The 17,887-nt window shown below is 37.4% G+C and overlaps 1 long non-coding RNA gene across 2 annotated transcripts in view; it reads right to left on the bottom strand.

Moving 5' to 3' along the window:
• Window positions 1-367: 367 nt before the first annotated feature.
• Window positions 368-17,887, bottom strand: part of LOC137848369 (uncharacterized) — an 84,516-nt gene continuing 66,996 nt past the window's right edge. The window contains exons 2-3 of one of the 2 annotated variants that reach the window (XR_011091315.1): window positions 7,728-7,762; window positions 368-2,711 (exon numbers count right to left, since the gene is read on the bottom strand). This is a non-coding gene — a long non-coding RNA (uncharacterized lncRNA). Of the gene's footprint in view, window positions 2,712-3,611; window positions 3,714-7,727; window positions 7,763-17,887 lie in introns of those variants that run through there. The other variant, XR_011091316.1, reaches the window with a different exon arrangement.

Raw genomic sequence — 17,887 nt, 5'->3', positions numbered from 1 at the left:
TGATTTTAGGCATGTGGCTGAAACAAGTCTGGAGGGCTCAGCAGATCAGAACTCAAGCAACCACTTCAGCCCAACCATTAATGCCTAATATTCCTGTTGCATGATCTGTAAATGTGGAGGAGAATAAATGAGGGTGCTCTTCCTTGTAGCCCTCACATACCAATCCAATGCACTAAAGCCACCGTGGGGAATCCAAGCATGCAAGGCAGCACAATATTGAAAGCCATTGTACGACTACTGTGAACTCTTCCAACACCCATTTGTGATTATCTAACTTTTTTTACATAACGCAGCACAGAAACACAGATATTGGTTCTTTCCCCTATACCCAAAGGGGAAATGATGGAACATTTATTATAGTAATTTATGTCAGTTGTGAATGCACTTATAACAATAAAACATCCTGCCAAATACTCATCCAAAGCCAAAGTAGTATTCTTGAAGAGCGATAAAAGATTGTACTAAACACACACATAATAGATATACTTCAGACAAAACTTCTATTGAAGGATCCAGATATACCTTTGATGTTATATAATGCCTGAGAGTTAATTATAATGATATCTGTTTCTGTCAGTGTTTATTACTAAACCCCTTAGTGAAGGCTTCTAACCTGAATGAATTTACATTGGATTCAAGCCTGGCATAACACATTAGCTCAAATGTAAAGAACTCATTTTAGTTCGGTGGAGGGTGGGTGGCAGAATCATTTCTTAAAAATAGTTTTTGAGAATTTGGTTGTGATCAGTATAAATTCACACTTAGAATGTTTAGAACATTTTCATCCTCAAATGGAATCAAAAAAAGAATTAAGGTGCCTATCTCAATTTTCTTACATGCTACTTTTAACTCAGAGGTAGTATTTAGCACCTGCTCTTTCTCAAAACATAGTGATATCAGGAAGTCTCACCTCTCAAAAGAATGTAAAATAAGATGTTGAAAGAAGTTGACAGATTGACTATTTCTCCTTTAAGAAATATATCCTACTTTGCCTTAAAAGGGTTAAATCTCCTAACCATTGAAGAGATGATTTAGAATATTTTGGGGAAAATTTTATGTTTTTTATATTTTTCATTGTTCAATTTTCCTGTTACTTAATGGCACATTAAGTAAATTGTTACCAGAACTAGCATTTTCTGATGCCTTTTCTTTGTTTTGGTAGTTCTCGTTGTGCGGGATAAATTAATAATAAAAATACTCTGTTACAGTGATTCAATATTTAAGGGATAAATCCATTCTAACATGTACAATCCAAGTGAAAAAAAAAAAAAAAAGAACATATATGGGGTTCCCCATAGCCAGGAAAGAAACTTATTTCTTTATTGCTTGAACATAAGTGACCAATAGATAAAATCCTGTGGAAAGAATCTCACAACTGTTTTGAGGCTTTCCTATTCTCTAAGTGTGCATGATGCTTTTGTTGCCACTATGGTCAACACCCTAAGAACTGGACTAAGAATCTCCAGAATTAACAGTACTGCCTGCTTGGATAGAGCCTGTGCTTCAGGCGAATCTCATCTACTACTTGTTTGGCATGAAGAAGGTCTTTATAAAGTGCACACAGGCAGATTTGTTATTGCAATTAATTTACACACCTTCATTCACCTGTCACGTCTATTAGTGCTGTTTGCTTGTATTTATCTTCTGCTTTATCAGAAAAAGTCTTACATAGACAAACTCAGTGATGTCTTATGCATGAAAAGCAACAATGATCAATAATTTTACAAATTACTGCCATCATGAGTTACTACCTGCATAAACTTATGGTCGCAACTAGGTAGACATTTTGGTGTATTACGTGTGTATCGTGCCCAAGGACTCTGCTTCCTCACCACCTGTACAGACACCTCTGTAGTTCCTCCCAAAGGAGTGCTGGTTTTGTTCAGCCTGAACTAGTTGATGTCTTCAGCTACCTGGTCTTCAGCTACCTAATCAGTCATTATAGAGAAGGGTGAATCAGACTCTTCTCCAATGAGCATGGTGAGAAGATGGGAAAGGGACACAAGTTGCAGCATTGGAATTTCTCATATGATATATTAAAAACCAACCAACCAACCAAACAACAACAAAAAAAACCCGCCTTCATCGAGGGTGATTAAATGCTGTAAATTATGTTTATTTTTTCTTTTTTCTTTTTCTTTTTTTCTTTTTTTCTTTTTCCCAGTAATAATTTGTTGTATGTTCATTAATAAAACATTCATTTTGTTAGTGTAAAAGATGCCAATGGACTTTATTAAATATGCCTTTGCTTGAGAAGGACAAAGTATGTCTACTTTTCTATTAACAGAGCTATGAGCAACAGAATTTATGGCCCATAACTGTGTTTTGAGAAGACAGCTCCAAACATTCTTGATTGGATGGAGCTTCCTACAGAAAGCTGGAAGCTCTTACTGCAGTATATCACAATTGCTGCAATGTAGCCAAGATGTGAAGGAAGTAAGAATACATTAATAGGGGTCACTGAGATCCAGAATGGGTTATTGTCTAACAAAAGATATCATACCGCTCTACTCATTAATACAGCTACACAAGTATTTTGCATCTTGTAATAACCCCAGAGAATTTATGAACTGACCAAACAGGGGCAGGTACTTCCACCAAAAGAGACACCCTTGTGGCTGCACATTTTTCTCGCTGTTTTCCATGTGAAATCCATCGATGTAATGTAATTTGTTCAGGCTTCATTCACCCAGCTTCTTCCTATTTTTGAACTGAATTTATCAAAGCAGAGAAGACAACAGTGTGGTAAGATGTGAGCTGTGTAGTAACTATAATATCTAAATAATAGATTACATAGTTGCCTCTTTATATATATATATAATAAACATGTACTTAACAGAGGAAAAAAAAAATTATTTTTTTTTTTAGCAAACGACATTTGCATGTTTTGCCCAGTGACTATACTGCTTACTTAAAGCAAACAGAATTTGAACTTTTGCTTTGAGTCAGTAATTTTTTAGATTCAGTTGCAAAAATGAACTTCAAGATTCACTTATAAAAAATGATTTCAAGTAAAGACAAGGAATTGTCTTCAGGATTAAGCTTTATACAAGATCTGGCAATTATTAACTTGTCCTCCAGTTTTTATTTGACCATATTAACTGCCAAGTGGAGAACTCAAGAGTGCATATTTTTTTTTTTTTTTTTTTTCCTGATAAGTCATAAATTCCTTAGGGGACAACTTCTATTAAAAAAAAAAAAAAAAAAAAAAAAAAAAAGTAAAATAAAATAAAATAAAAAATCCTAACTTAAAACAACAGTCTAAAAACTAAAATACATTAATGTTGTGTTGATAGATGATATACCATAACGTTCTACTCTGCAAGATGAAACACATACTACACAAAGGAATGTGAGGACTAAGCAGGCTATATATAACTTTCTGTATCCAAGAATTATACATTTCCTGTTCCCTTTTGGTTCAGAACTAGCAATGTGCTCTGAAGATATCCCAGAAGTGATAGAGAACAACAAAAAGAAAAATTAGGGTATAAAAACCCCAAGCCCCATATCTATCCTAATTGATGGTCATCACAAATCTTCTGAACTACAAAAAATAGCTGTTATTTTTGCTCTTTTCTATAAGACAAAGGATAAAAGGATACACATGCCAGTTCATTTTTGGAGATTCCTCTATGGCATTTGAGACCATTGGTCATCCATTCCTGTCCACCTATTCACATTAGCTTTGCTTTTCCTGGGCAGGGGTGTGGCTGGTGATTGGAAATAAGAAAATAGGATATTACAGTCTTTCATATTCTCTCACATCAGTAGATATTGTTTTCCATACTCTGCATCATAAAGTCAAGGTTGGCCTCACATATAAGCAGATATGATTTCATGAGATGCCAGGACTAAACATGAAGAACTAGATCTCAAATCAGGATGTTTTGGAATACTATAAGTATGTGTATTTTCTGATCATAATTGCAGAGATACCCTCAAAAGCTGATATAAAGAAGTCGTGCTTACTGTTTATCTACTACTATCTTGGGTCCTACTCTGGGAAAAATATGGGTACATCTACAGAATGCTTTTGCTTCTCCTAAAGGTTTCTGTGACATGTGACAACATTTTAAATAAGTTTTATCGATATCAGTCTCGCTTTACTAATGTACACCTTCATGCAGATGTCTTTCAGGACACCAGAAATGAGGTATAGTGCACAAACATGCTTGCTGCACTGTAGAACCATTTGCAGAGAAGCAAGCTATATGAATTATGTATACTACATGAAAAAAAGTTTTACTATGCCCTGAAAAACAAGTTGCATGGTTGAATCTTATACAGAAGGTTGCATGAGAACATGGGAATTATATTATGAAAATGAAGAGGAATTAAATATATTGAGGGGACCAGACATTGCTCTGGAAAGAGAGCAGAAGGTGATCCTTTTGTAGTATAATTTGTTCCTATCCTGCATATTTGTAGAATGGATTCACAGTTTTGGACTGTATTCATGCTGTATACTGCAGAGTATCTGTTGGTAACATCTCTTGTGCTCTGGACTCTAGCAAGTCGCCCCACCCACCCAGGCAACATGAATATGCTAAAAAGCAGCTAGGAAAAAAATGCAAATTCCTTCCATGCTGCTACTTAGCCACCCCTTAAAAGTATTGTGTGTCATATACTAACTGCAGAGAAGTGGTGTTGTCTGTCATAAATATTAAGGATTCACTTGTTTTCCCATGGCTTTTGTTCTTTACCTGTAACCCTCCTTCTTCTGTTCTTACAGTCTCTGTCCTGATTCAGATATGCCTCAGGAACAACAGTACCCACTCAATCGCCAAACATCTATTTAGTAGTACAAGCTGTTACTGTTGCCTCAAATGAAACAGAGATTTTCCATTTTTCTCTTGTGCTTGAAATGGCCACATTGTTATCTTCTGATCAGAGGTATAAACTGGGCACATTAGAAGACTGGATTTGCAAACTACTCTTGCATCTTAATTTATGTAGTGGTCTGCAAGGTCAGTGTTTCCAAGCCAAAATACAATTCCCTGATAGAGAATAATTTATTAGGCTGTTAAGATATAATGAAAGAGCTGTTTTCAAAAGGTCAAAGGTTACTTTTAATGCCTATTTTCTCAGCATGGGCATAGCTAGTATGTAGTCTTGCACATTATTTAAGAATATAACATTTCTATGGCAGTGGTGAGATGACAGAGGAAAAAAACTTTAAAAAAGATTTTTCAGTGAAAATATTATTTGCTTTAGTTTATCATTATTGTGGTTATTTGCTGCAACTGTGTTAAGCCTGCTGGAGTCTACAGATTCATCTATGCAGAACAGTGCCAGGGAGACATGTATCTAATTATTTAGTTTGGAGGTTGTAGTTTAAATTGACAGAATTTTCTTTGCCACACCAAAATACCTCCAATGCATTTTAATCAAAGTTATCTAAAGGGATATTGGAGGACATTTAAAATCACCAATATTTAGCAGTCCCCCAAAATTTTGGTGTGTTGGGGAAAAGATGTGAATACAAAATTTCTCCGTCTTGAGTTTGTGGAAGGCTAGAGGGCAATCTGGGACAACTGGGTGTTCAGGCCTGCTTCTATCACCTGATGGAATCCATTTGGATCTGTCATATACACAGGAGACAGAGGAATCTGCTTGGTCCTCTACATCAGATACCATACATTTCCCTTACTGGCTACGTATGCATTGCTCTCCCTTCCATATGAACATCACTCTCACATCCTGCCTCTTTGGCATCTCTTCTCTCCAAGAATGTGAAGAATGTTTATTCAGAGGATTGAGGCAAAATGTATCTGTGATTTAGCTGGTGGTAGACCACAAAACAGGAAATTGATGGAAGAAAGAATCACTTTCCATGCCTGGGAGCTTGTATGAATATGGGAATCAGATGATTTGCATATTTATTTCCCAGTGCTTTCTATAATATGGAACCAAAATATATGACTTGCTGAACTTTGCGAAATGCATTCTCATTTTAAAGCTATGGCATTACAAGATAGGAGAAGGGTTTAATTTCTCCTTTCACCACCTGAGTGTTTACTCTGTGGAACCTAATAGCAAATATGAAATCCCAGGGCATTTCTGCAGTTATTTAACTTACTCATTTGGTAGAAATGCATTTGAACAACATTCTCCATGACAAATACAGGTACATTATGCCTCCTTCATCTTAGAGCATTTGGATATATTTTAAGTAGGTCAGCATATTATGAGGGGGACAGATCTGTAATAAATCACTTCATAATTTTCACAGTAGGTAGCAGTCAGTTATTTTTAGGGGTTAGAAAAATTTTCTGGAGATTTTTTTCTACACTAGACACTTTATGAGAGTGAAAAGGAATATAATTCATTCATTCTCCTAGAATACAATGTAAATTCCATTTTGTTCTAGCCCTAGTACTGTGACAAAAATTACATTTGAAACTTTACCTACTGGACTTATATAAATGAGATATAGACAACAAATTACCTGAGCATAACCAAATGTTTATCTCAGCAAAGTATCTTTCTTTTCACATACTACCAAAAGATGATCTACATTAATTTTCTCTCTTCAGGTAGCTAAGACAGAACAGATGAATTTTGGCATCCAAGTGTTCATATTCTGAAATGTAGTTTCCATTTATCTTTTTGCCATCTGAAGATTCTCAGCACTCTGAATGCTGAGAACACTCACCAGAATGCCAAAACAGAGATGAGAATGTATGCGTCTAACATTAGAATCCTGCATATGCAGTTTTGCCTTTTGCTTAGCAGTTGCCTTTTGCTTAGCAGACAGCTTGCAGCAGTTTTAGATGGTATCACCATTTACATTTCAGTTTCTCCCCTTAAAATAAAAGACCAATGCCTTTTTGATGTTCATGCTGTGATAAAAACCACTAATAAGAGAATTTAAAACAACACCGCCAACGCAGAAAGATTTCCTCCATCATGGCAATTTGTATTTCCATATATATAGCCAAGTCCTGCTATTTTTATTCTACAGCTAGGAAGCTATACTAGGCATTGAGCAAGCAGGCATCATGGTTCCATGAGCCAGATTTTTCACATTAGTGTGGATCTGTCAAAACAATGCTGAGTCTTTTTCTCCAGCAGAAACACCCTTCCAAAACATGGCCCAAGAAAGGCTGCAATTGAGTGTTTGATTGCATTTTGGCAAACTTGCCCTGCCTATTGTGAATGTCATAATCTGTTACTTAATTGAGAAAGGAAACAAAATTTATTGAATGTTGAGCAACAGCCAATTTGCCAAAAATTATTTTGAAGATGGTGCAGAGCACTTCAGGATATACCATTACCAAGACACTTAATAAATGTGTCTAAAATTCTACTTTTTCTGTTTTGAGTTTGTTGTTGCTGTTTTAACCTATATCACTTTCCCGTCATAAGTAATGGATTTCTGAGGATTTGTTAGAGTAGAACAGGGAAGGGAAGGGAAGGGAAGGGAAGGGAAGGGAAGGGAAGGGAAGGGAAGGGAAGGGAAGGGAAGGGAAGGGAAGGGAAGGGAAGGGAAGGGAAGGGAAGGGAAGGGAAGGGAAGGGAAGGGAAGGGAAGGGAAGGGAAGGGAAGGGAAGGGAAGGGAAGGGAAGGGAAGGGAAGGGAAGGGAAGGGAAGGGAAGGGAAGGGAAGGGAAGGGAAGGGAAGGGAAGGGAAGGGAAGGGAAGGGAAGGGAAGGGAAGGGAAGGGAAGGGAAGGGAAGGGAAGGGAAGGGAGAAAATACAGAACGAGCTTTATATGCTACCTACCTTTGTGAATTCTGGTGGCTTTTGTGGTTGAAGATCTGTGATTAGACATTGAAAATGGAAATGTTAAGATTTTGATACTGAAACAAATTATTTTACATGCAGTACCACCATCCTTGTTTGGCAAAGATGCTATGCTTAATATACTTGAATAATTTAAGCAATGTAATTAAATTAAGGCTCGTCATGGAAAAGTGCTCAACAGAGCAACAACTCAGAGGAAGTGGGCAATTGTTTTGAAAAATTCAGTCACCAGCAAGAAAACCCAATTCAACATTCTCACTTAGCCTTGGCTTATAGCACAGAAAATGAAGTACTTTCAGAGTTGTGCTAGGAATAAATAAATAAATAAATAAAACCTGGGGGTGGGGTGGGGGGGGGCAAAGTAAACTTGAAGGTCATGAGTTGCAATGACCGCAGTTCTTCCATTGCATATGATCACAATGATGGCAAAAAATATTAAGACCGATTGCTTGGCACTATGAGCAGAAGTTTCATTATTTTAATTTGGCAGCTGAATTTTCTATGGACTTTACTGTGGTTGTGCTCAGCTTCACTAAGTTGAAAGAGATTTTCAATTTTTTAAAGAAAAAGTAACAACAACAACAACAACAACAAAAATCAAATGCAAGTTCCTTGCCAGGCAGATTTTTCCCCACAGAGTTCCCACAGCTCTAATTTTAAATAATGTGATACTTCTCTGAAAGAAATGTTATGGATTATTCTTTTAAGGCAATCCGAAAATGATGACAATTGTTGCCATCTTCAGACATTCTCACCACACTATAGAGAATTTTACACCGCCATCAAACATCTTCCTCCTGCAGTGACTCTTTGGCTACAGCATGCTGTGGTAGGGACCAAATGCCCTGGCTTCTCTCCTTCATTCTGTGCTTGGAAAGTCATGCACACTTACTAGCTTCTCTTATCCACACAGAAAATACAAACCCATGATTTTGCCATGTAGACTGACCCAGTTTTATGTATGTCTATCTCAAATGTACAGTCCTAAGCATCCTTGGCAACTGCGCTTTTGGAAACTGAAACTAATGGCCTAAACCAATTGGCTTGAGCCTAATGAACATGCTAGTCTGGTTCTAGACTCCCAAGCTAAAGAGTTTATTTCTCCAAGCAGTGTGGAGGTGTGGTTCTACAGTTCTGGGCAGCTGAACTCCACCACAGCTGCTCTATCGTTCCCCCTCCTCCAAGGGAATGGGGGAAATACAATGGAAAGAGTTCAAGTGTTCAGGTAAGGACAGGCAGGTCACTCGACCATCATTGTCACAAAGAAATCAAACTCAGCATACGGAGATTAATTTATTGCCTATCACAAGTAGACTAGAGTAGTGAGAAACCAAAGCAACGTAAAACTCCTTCACCCCATCATCCTCTTTCACCTCCTAACACAGAAGAACAGGGAATGGGGGCTATGGTCAGTCCATGATGCTTCATCTCTGCTACTCCTTCACGGTCACTCTCCTGCTCCACGTGGGGTCCCTCCCATGGGATGCCATCCTTCCCGAACTGAGCCTGCGGGGGCTGCCTACAGGCAGCAGTTCTTCAAGACCTGCTCCCACATGGCTCCGTCCCATGGGGTCCATCCCCCAGGAGCAAACTGCTCCAACACGGGTCCCCCATGGGTGGGCAGCAGCTCTCCCCAGACCCCCTGCTCCTGCATGGGCTCCTCCCCACGGGCTGCAGCTCTGGCCCGGGGCCTGCTCCTGCAGGGGCTCTCCATGGGCCGCAGCCTCTTCCAGGCCACATCCACCTGCTCCACCGGGGGCTCCTCCACCCATGTGGGACCCATGGGCTGCAGGGGGACAGCCTGCTCCACCAGGGGCCTCTCCACAGGCCGCAGGGGAACTGCTGCTGTGTGCCTGGAGCACCTCCTGCCCCCCTGCTGCACAGCTGGTTATTACTCTTCTCTCTCCCAGGTTCTGTAGCGTAGCAGGTATATATATATGTATATATATATTTATATATGTATTTATATATATACTTATATATTTTCCTTCCTTCAGTCAGTTTCCTTCCTTCCCTGAGGCCCAACCAGCATCACTTACTGGCTTTTCTCTGGCCAGCAGCAGGTACTATTTGGAGCCAGCAGGAGCTGGCTCTGATCTGGCCTGGGACAGCTGCTGGGATTTGCACAGAGAGGCCACCCCTGCAGCCCCTCTGCTATCAAAACTTTACCACGTAAAGCCAGTACAGGAGGTCAAAGGGAAAACAAACTATTCCTTTGAGAACTACCTCCAAGACTTCTATTACTTGATCTTTAATCTTCTCCTCCACTCCAAAAACACCAACAAAGATCCTGTTTTAAGATAGTCATATAAGATGTTCACTATAGGTGCAGACAGAGGATGAATTCTCAAAATATGAAACAGATGAGTGAAACAAAACAACATCAATTGCATTTGATATAAGACCATGCCATGGGAAAGTTTAACTGCCTGGAAAGTAGACAAACTAAACTCTTTGAAGCCAATCAAATTCTTGTTTAAAAATAATAATAATCTATAGTGTGAAAACAACTCTTACAAATATGGGAAGTACAGTAAAAGCAGTCAGCCCATCTCCCATCTCCTGGGACTCTGCTGCAATGCTCTGTGGTTCCCCTGGAGTACCTCTGTGTCACTAGATATTGGTAACATACTTTCACATAGCTTTCATATAAGTCTGTATGCATATGTTTTATGCTACCTGGGTTTTGCAATGTTAAAGTACAGTAATGAGCATTAGATTCAAATATCTTATCTGCCAACAAGATTTTGCCTACTACTGCTTTGCTTAATCTGCCCAAAATCCCTATACAGATCCAAATGTCAGTGTTCCCTAAACCCTACGTTGGATAGCAAGCCAGGAGTAAACATGGTCCTTTTAAACAGCACATCCTGGAGAAGACTTCTTCCCAATCTCTCCTCACCCAGGAAAGAGTAAGAGTACTAGGGCTGATCTGAGAGAAAGCTGTCAGCATCATTTCAGTCACTGTTCTCCAAATAACAGAACTTTTATTTTATTTTATTTTATTTTATTTTATTTTATTTTATTTTATTTTATTTTATTTTATTTTATTTTATTTTATTTTATTTTATTTTATTTTATTTTATTTTATATATATATATTTTTTTCTTTAAATTGTTTTAAATCACATGACCTTTTAAGAAGATTACAGAGTACAAGAGGATTCTGGGTGTACTGATAATATCAGTCTCAGGAGAGGGATAAGTGTTGGTATTTATAATGGCAGTTACTGGTTGTCTCAGAAATGAATAGAATATTTCCTATATAGACAATTTTCCCGCATATACTTGGACTTTAAATTTTTCCACTAATTTATTCATTATACATTGCCAGGCCTTTGAAGATTATGATAATATGCTTTCATTCCAAATTTGGAAATAATATTAACTTTCTGGAGGACCTTCTGATATGTAGTATAATTGTATGAATGTGTATATATTTAGGACGAGGCTTCAGACAAAATCCCACCCTCCTGTCATCAACCTGAAATGGAGACAAATTGATGATTTGAAAATTAATTGGGAAAAAATAAATTATATGAAATCTTTTAGCAGAGAAAATCATCATGGAGTTTGTGTACACAAACACAATCTAAAATCTTAAGAAAAAAAAATATAAAAGCTAGGATCACAGTTTGAAAAGCTGTACACAGACCAGAGGTCTGAAATAAATAGTGCATACACATTCAGCCTACATTTTTTTTTTTTTTCTATCAAGGGAATGTGTCTAAACATTCTGTTTATAAAAGCTTATACAAGACTGTATGGGTTGGGCACTTCATGTCTATAACAGGAGGTAGAAAGCACCTCATACTCAGAAATCTTATGTTGCCTCTACTATTTTTTAAGTCTTTCAGTGGCTCCAAGACAGCTATGGGGAAGGATCAGGAAAAAAAAAAAAAAAGAGAGAGAGAGACACATGTCTTCTCTCCTTTGGATCCATTCTACAACTCCAGAACAAAACTCTACTCCACTTCCGTTCAAGCGAAAAATGTATCTGGTCATTGAACAGTAGTGATCATTTTTGGCAATGGATTCCATTTGCTACTCATGACTTAAACAAGTTTCAACCTGGAAAGAAGAAGGCTCTGGAGAGACCTCATTGTGACCTTTCAGTACCTAAAGAGGTCTTATAAAAAGATGGAGATGGTCTCTTTACTCAGGTAGATAATGATAGGACAAGGGGAAATGGTCTTAAACTAAATGAGGGTAAATTTAGACTAGACATATAGGAAAAAATTCTTCACTGTAAAGGTAGTGAGGCACTGGAACAGGTTGCCCAGAGAAGTTGTGGACGCCCAGTCCCTGGAGATGTTCAAGACCAGGCTGGATGGGGCCTTGGACATCCTGATCTAGTGGTGGCATCCCTGCGTATGGCAGGAGGGGTGGAATTCCATGATCTTTGGGTTGGAAGGGACTTCCAAGCCATTCTATGATTCTATGACAAGTAACTAGAAAAGATTCTTGTCTTAGATGATGCAGGCACTGAAGCTAGGAAGTAGTATATAAACCTAAATATTAGCCTGATTTCTTGGTCATGGCAGTAGGGTACCATGTTCTGCAGAAATATTTTTTCATCTTTATTAGCCACTGAGCAGACAGTTTGACATGCTGACATATGTTGCTGATCTCACAAGGAGAGAATCTGTCTCCCATGTCATAGAATCATAGAATCATTAATGTTGTAAAAGACCTTCAAGATCATCCAGTCCAACCATCACCCTACTACCAATGTCACCAATGTCAATACCACCAATGTCACCCACTAAACCATGCCCTAAACTATACCCAGTGCCACATCCAACCTTTTCTTGAACATCCCCAGGGACAGTGATGCCACCACCTGCCTGGGCAACCCGTTCCAATGCCTGACTACTCCTTCTGAGAAGAAATATCTCCTAATTTCAAACCTAAACCTCCCCTGGAGCAACTTGACGCCATTCCCTCTAGTCCTGTCACTAGTTATCTGTGAGAAGAGGCCGATCCTCAGCTCCCCACAACTTGCTTTCAGGTAGCTGTAGAGAACAATAAGGTTCCTCTTCTCCAGACTGAACAACCCCAGTTCCCTCAGCCACTCCTCACAGGACTTGTGTTCCAGACCCTTCACCAGTTTCATAGCCCTTCTCTGGACACATTCCAGTACCTCAATGTCCACCCTGACACAAGCCAGAATGCCGTTGCCCTTGGCCACCTGGGCACACTGCTGGCTCTCGTTCAGTCCATGAAGCTTGGAGTTATGCTATGCATTTATACAAATGTGATAAAACCAGATTCCTGATCCTGGAAACAATGCAGTTTCAGAATAATCTGAGCAGCTTGGAAAAGGTTTCAAAACACACTATGCAAGATAAAAAAGGGATTCTGCAGCTCAGTGTCTATGTTATCTGTTGAATTCTTTTGATTTAATGTGGATACTAAATATGGACTTTGGCTGATGTTGTGGTAAATATTAATTTATGCTTTTGCCTACATTTTATGTCTATTTTTTGGTTAAATGGAAGACAGATGTTAACACTAGAATATAATTTTAAAACCACCACAGTGGAGTTATTGGTCTCTTCTTGCAATTTCTACACTGGCAGGGGTTATGAATAGTGTCTTATACGTATGGCACACAAAGTATTACTGAATGGTTCTCTTGTTACCACTGTTTTGTAGGGTATTGGAAAGCAAGAAATTATAAATAAGACAGAGAAGGAAAGAAATCTGTTTTTTAGCAGGTTTGGCCAGCAAGCCAATTGCCCTCAACACACAAATCTTCATGCATATATTTTGCCTCCCTTTCTATCTCTCTGGTTACAATGCTTTTGCAATATCCTCATCCCTCAGCTCTCACCTTTCTCACAGGCCTATCCTTCACTGGTTTACCACATGGAGGAGTCTGTCTTCTTCTGCACACATATTTGTATTTTCAGACATGAACATCACACTGGTTTAGGTTGTTGACTGTAGCAGCTTTGTAGATGTTTGCCAGCTAAAAAAACGTCCACCATGTGAGCAAGGAGTAAACCTACATTGCATATGCTGTAATGCTCAGTGAGACCCATATCCATCATGCCATCTGCAAAACAGATCTCACTCATGTATCAGCTATTGTGTGATAGTGAAGTACCTTCATTGGAGGACATCTATAAACAGCAGACTAGAAAATCAGAGAAAAAGGATAGGGAAATCCTACAAATTTTTGATTAAATTTCATGTTTCAGCTAATCTTTCAAATGTAATAAAAAAGTAATTGTACAGGCACAGTGTATATAAACTTTCCAGCTAATTCTCAACAGGTTTTGACAGGATCGGTATTTGTCTTATACCTGCAGGAAATGTTTCTGTTCTAAGTGTGCTTTTATCTAATTCACCTGTGGGGTAGAGCTAAAAATAGTTATAAAAGACAGTTTGTTAAGACAAAATGGATTGCTTCAGATTTACCTTTGCATCTTTAGAAGCAGAAAAAAATAAAATAATAAAAGTTTTTTTTTCTTTCCTCTTTTATTTACTAGAAATCACTTTGTTACCTCTCCCACATTTGTTCACTAGGGCCCTATTCTGTGCTGTTTCTGAGACAATTCCATAATAATAATAACAACGACAACAGCAATAACCGTAACAATAACAACAGGATCTTTATGAATAGACCTAACATACAAAATCTTTTAAGTGGAGCTGTAACTGAGGGTTCTTCATAGCTATTGACAGCAACATTGTCTGGAGTCACCAAAGTCAGCATTAAAAATGATGGCACAGGTAACAAAACCAGCTTAATTTCAATAAGAGATTCACCTGGAGCAAAGTTATAAATGAGTAAATACTTAACTTTGTATTTTCACCCTGAACTTGCTTTGGTCACAAGTATCTGTCATAGAACATCTTAAGTACAATACAGTGCAATTAACTGAGATTACCCTGCTATAAATTATTATTATTTGTGATCATTATTTCCTCCCATCTCACTCCTTTCTTCCTCTGCCTTAATTTTCAGGACTGACTCAAAATCAAAGCAGTAAATGTTCTTACTGGTGTAAATGGCCCTCATAACAGCATTCCCATAGTTAAAGGGGGCCTACAAGAAAGCTAGGAAGGGACTCTGTCAGGCAGTGGAGTGATAGAACAAGGAGTTATGGATTTAAAATAAAAAGGGTAGATTTAAATTAGATATTAGGAATAAACTTACTCAGAGGGTGGTGAGGCACTGGAACAGTAGAGTAGTGGGAGGAATCCCTACCCATGGCAGAGGGGTTGGAATTGGATTATCTTAAAGGTGCATTCCAATGCAAACCATTCTATGATTCTATGATTCCGTGAGTCTGTGATTCTGTGATCTATGAAATGGATAGTCAGTGGCACTTCAAATCACTCTAATTTTCTACTTTTAAGTCTCACATTTCACGAAGCCTATTTTCTAGTGGATGATCTCTAAACAATCCTTACTCAATAAAACATGCTTCAACAAAGAATGAGGCACATCTCAAGACTGCTTCCCATCAGTTTTACTTGTAATTTTTAAGAAATTACCACATGGTAAACATTAGGCATGAACTTCTGCTCTTAAAATCAAACCAAACAATCTTGAAGATTTTTTCTTGGCTCAAGAAAGTTTAGGCCACCAAGTGTGTTCTGGGTTAGAAGTATACACTATAAAATGGTTTTTAATTTGGTAGGGATGATAAAGGCCAACACTATTAAACAGTACATCCTATCAACTGTTTTTCTAATATTAATTCTCTGGCAAAAGAATGATGGTGTTACTCAGAACTGAACTAATCCTCCATTTATTAAGCTTGGTTTCAGACCCAAGCATTCATTAATAGTGAAGAACATCATTGTATAGAGACATTTATGGATATATTATCCAGGATAAAAAATACTAAGGAATCATATTCTTGGGAAAAAGCATCTGAAAAAAGTGTGAAGAAATCCAACTGTCTCAGAACTGTTTGCAAAATTACAAAATATTCTTTATGGGAAAAGAGAATTTAAAGCATAGTTAAAAAGAAGAGTGATGATTGTTCAAAGACTGGAATAGAGTATCTCACAATGAAGAGACATAGGAGGACAGCTAAGGAAATGGAAATTAATTATGTTGATGCAGAGTATTTTTGCCATAGCAGTTCCACTCTGTAAATAAGTTTTGACCCGCCAAGGTCAACAGTTTATTCCCATTTACAGTAATAAGAGATTCTTATGAGTGATTCTTGTTCCAGCGGAACGGAATAGTTTCAGCAAAAACAGTAACCTTTCTCCCCTTCCTGTTCTTCTCCTCCACATCCATATCCTGCCAGGTAGAAGTTCATAAGTATCCTGATATCCTCAGTTTGTATTATCAGCTTATATGTCTTGAGTGAGGATACAGCAGAGAAGGAAGCTCCATCTTCAACTAGACAAAATTAAATGAGCACTTGACTTCCTTCACTTTCTTATTAGAAGCTGGACCTCTTCAATTTAAATCAAATCATTTTTCCTAATAAATGTTTAGAGAACTTGTGTGGTTTGCCAGTTGTACAGTTTTTGAAACTTTCTATCTAATGACCAGAATATTTAAAAGATTGTTGTGAATAGTGAAAAAGGACTTAAAAAATTGGAGGGCTACTGTAGTAGGGAAATATGGATCCAAGCAAACAAAATGGCAGAGCAACATAAGTAAACACGATATGCTTGACAATCATGTTTAATAAATAATAATAGCAGAAGGTATCTTTAGATGGTACTTTTATTTATCTGAAATCTGAGTTTCACACGTAGACACAAAGGTATTGCAAATTTTCCCCAACCTACATGTGGCCAACATTCCCTCCATGATTTTATATGGGGAAAAAAAAGAAAAGAAAAGAAAAGAAAAGAAAAGAAAAGAAAAGAAAAGAAAAGAAAAGAAAAGAAAAGAAAAGAAAAGAAAAGAAAAGAAAAGAAAAGAAAAGAAAAGAAAAGAAAAGAAAAGAAAAGAAAAGAAAAGAAAAGAAAAGAAAAGAAGAAAGAAAAGAAAAGAAAAAAAAGGAATATTAACATATTAATATTTCGAATCCTCTGATCTTTTTCAGTTCAGGAGGTATTCTCTTAGAGAAAACTGTTTGCAAATTATCTTATTAAGATAGGGAAACCACAATATCAAAACAAACAAACAAACAAAAAAAAAACATTCAGAGTATATCACTACTTTCAGAGTGATATTCTTTTTTGTTTTTGTTTATGTTTTTGTTTTTGCTATCCCAAACAGCCATCTGCACTCTTAGTTTAATTTCCATCCTAAGAAACATTATTGTGTTTTTTTTACCTCTAATATTCTTTCTGACAGTGGCAATAGGAGATGCTATTTAGGAAGAATGAGACTAATTGCTGTTCTCTTCCATGCCTTCATACATTCCCAGTAGTAATGATTAGGGATGTTAGAAGGAAGATTCCTTTAGCGCCTATTTTAGACATGTTCTCCAGGATTTTCTCTTATCTTCTTATGGACTTTAAAAAAAAAAAAAAAAAGAAAGAAATCTTTTCTAAACCAGCATATGCCATTTACAGAGCTGCTTTTAGACTACCTTACCTATAAATGCATATACACATTTTTATATCAGTTCATATATGTATATATGCAATGTATTTGGAAGAGATCCACACGGTACCTATGTACATGTATGTATGAAAGATACATTAAAAAAAAAAGTCTTTTTTTTTTTTTTTTTTGGTAATTTTCCATTGTAAGCACCATACTATTTAAAGCAGAGACAGCAATCGTTCTTTAAAAGGTGCATAACATTTCACAGGTCCTATTGCCTCCAGCAAGATATCAATCACTTTTAGGATAATAAAAGGGCATGTGTCACAACTGGCAGTTCTTCATTTGAATGTCTTTGAAATAAGATCTGAAACTGTGCTGTTTCTTTAGTTGTTGCAACTCCCAACTTGACAAGGCAGCTGAAAATAAACCCTTAAAGAGCGGTGATTAGTACTTGCTATCCTTTTATCAACATATTTTCGAGGACACTTGAATGTTTTCAAGTGTTCATTACTTCTTTCTTGAAGTGAAAAGTCCATCTCCAAAACCATCCTCCACACACACAGACCTCTGAGATGAAATATAAAGAGGAAAGAATATGTTAACTGGTGAACTAAATGAGATATAGATTTTATATGTCTGACAGAGTTTTTGCCTGGGAG

The sequence above is a fragment of the Anas acuta genome, chromosome Z (genome assembly GCF_963932015.1).
Source record: "Anas acuta chromosome Z, bAnaAcu1.1, whole genome shotgun sequence".
In the NCBI taxonomy this organism is placed as follows: Eukaryota; Metazoa; Chordata; class Aves; order Anseriformes; family Anatidae; genus Anas; species Anas acuta.
The sequence above is the reverse complement of the archived record's forward strand: the minus strand, read 5'-3'. Positions and strand labels throughout refer to the sequence as shown.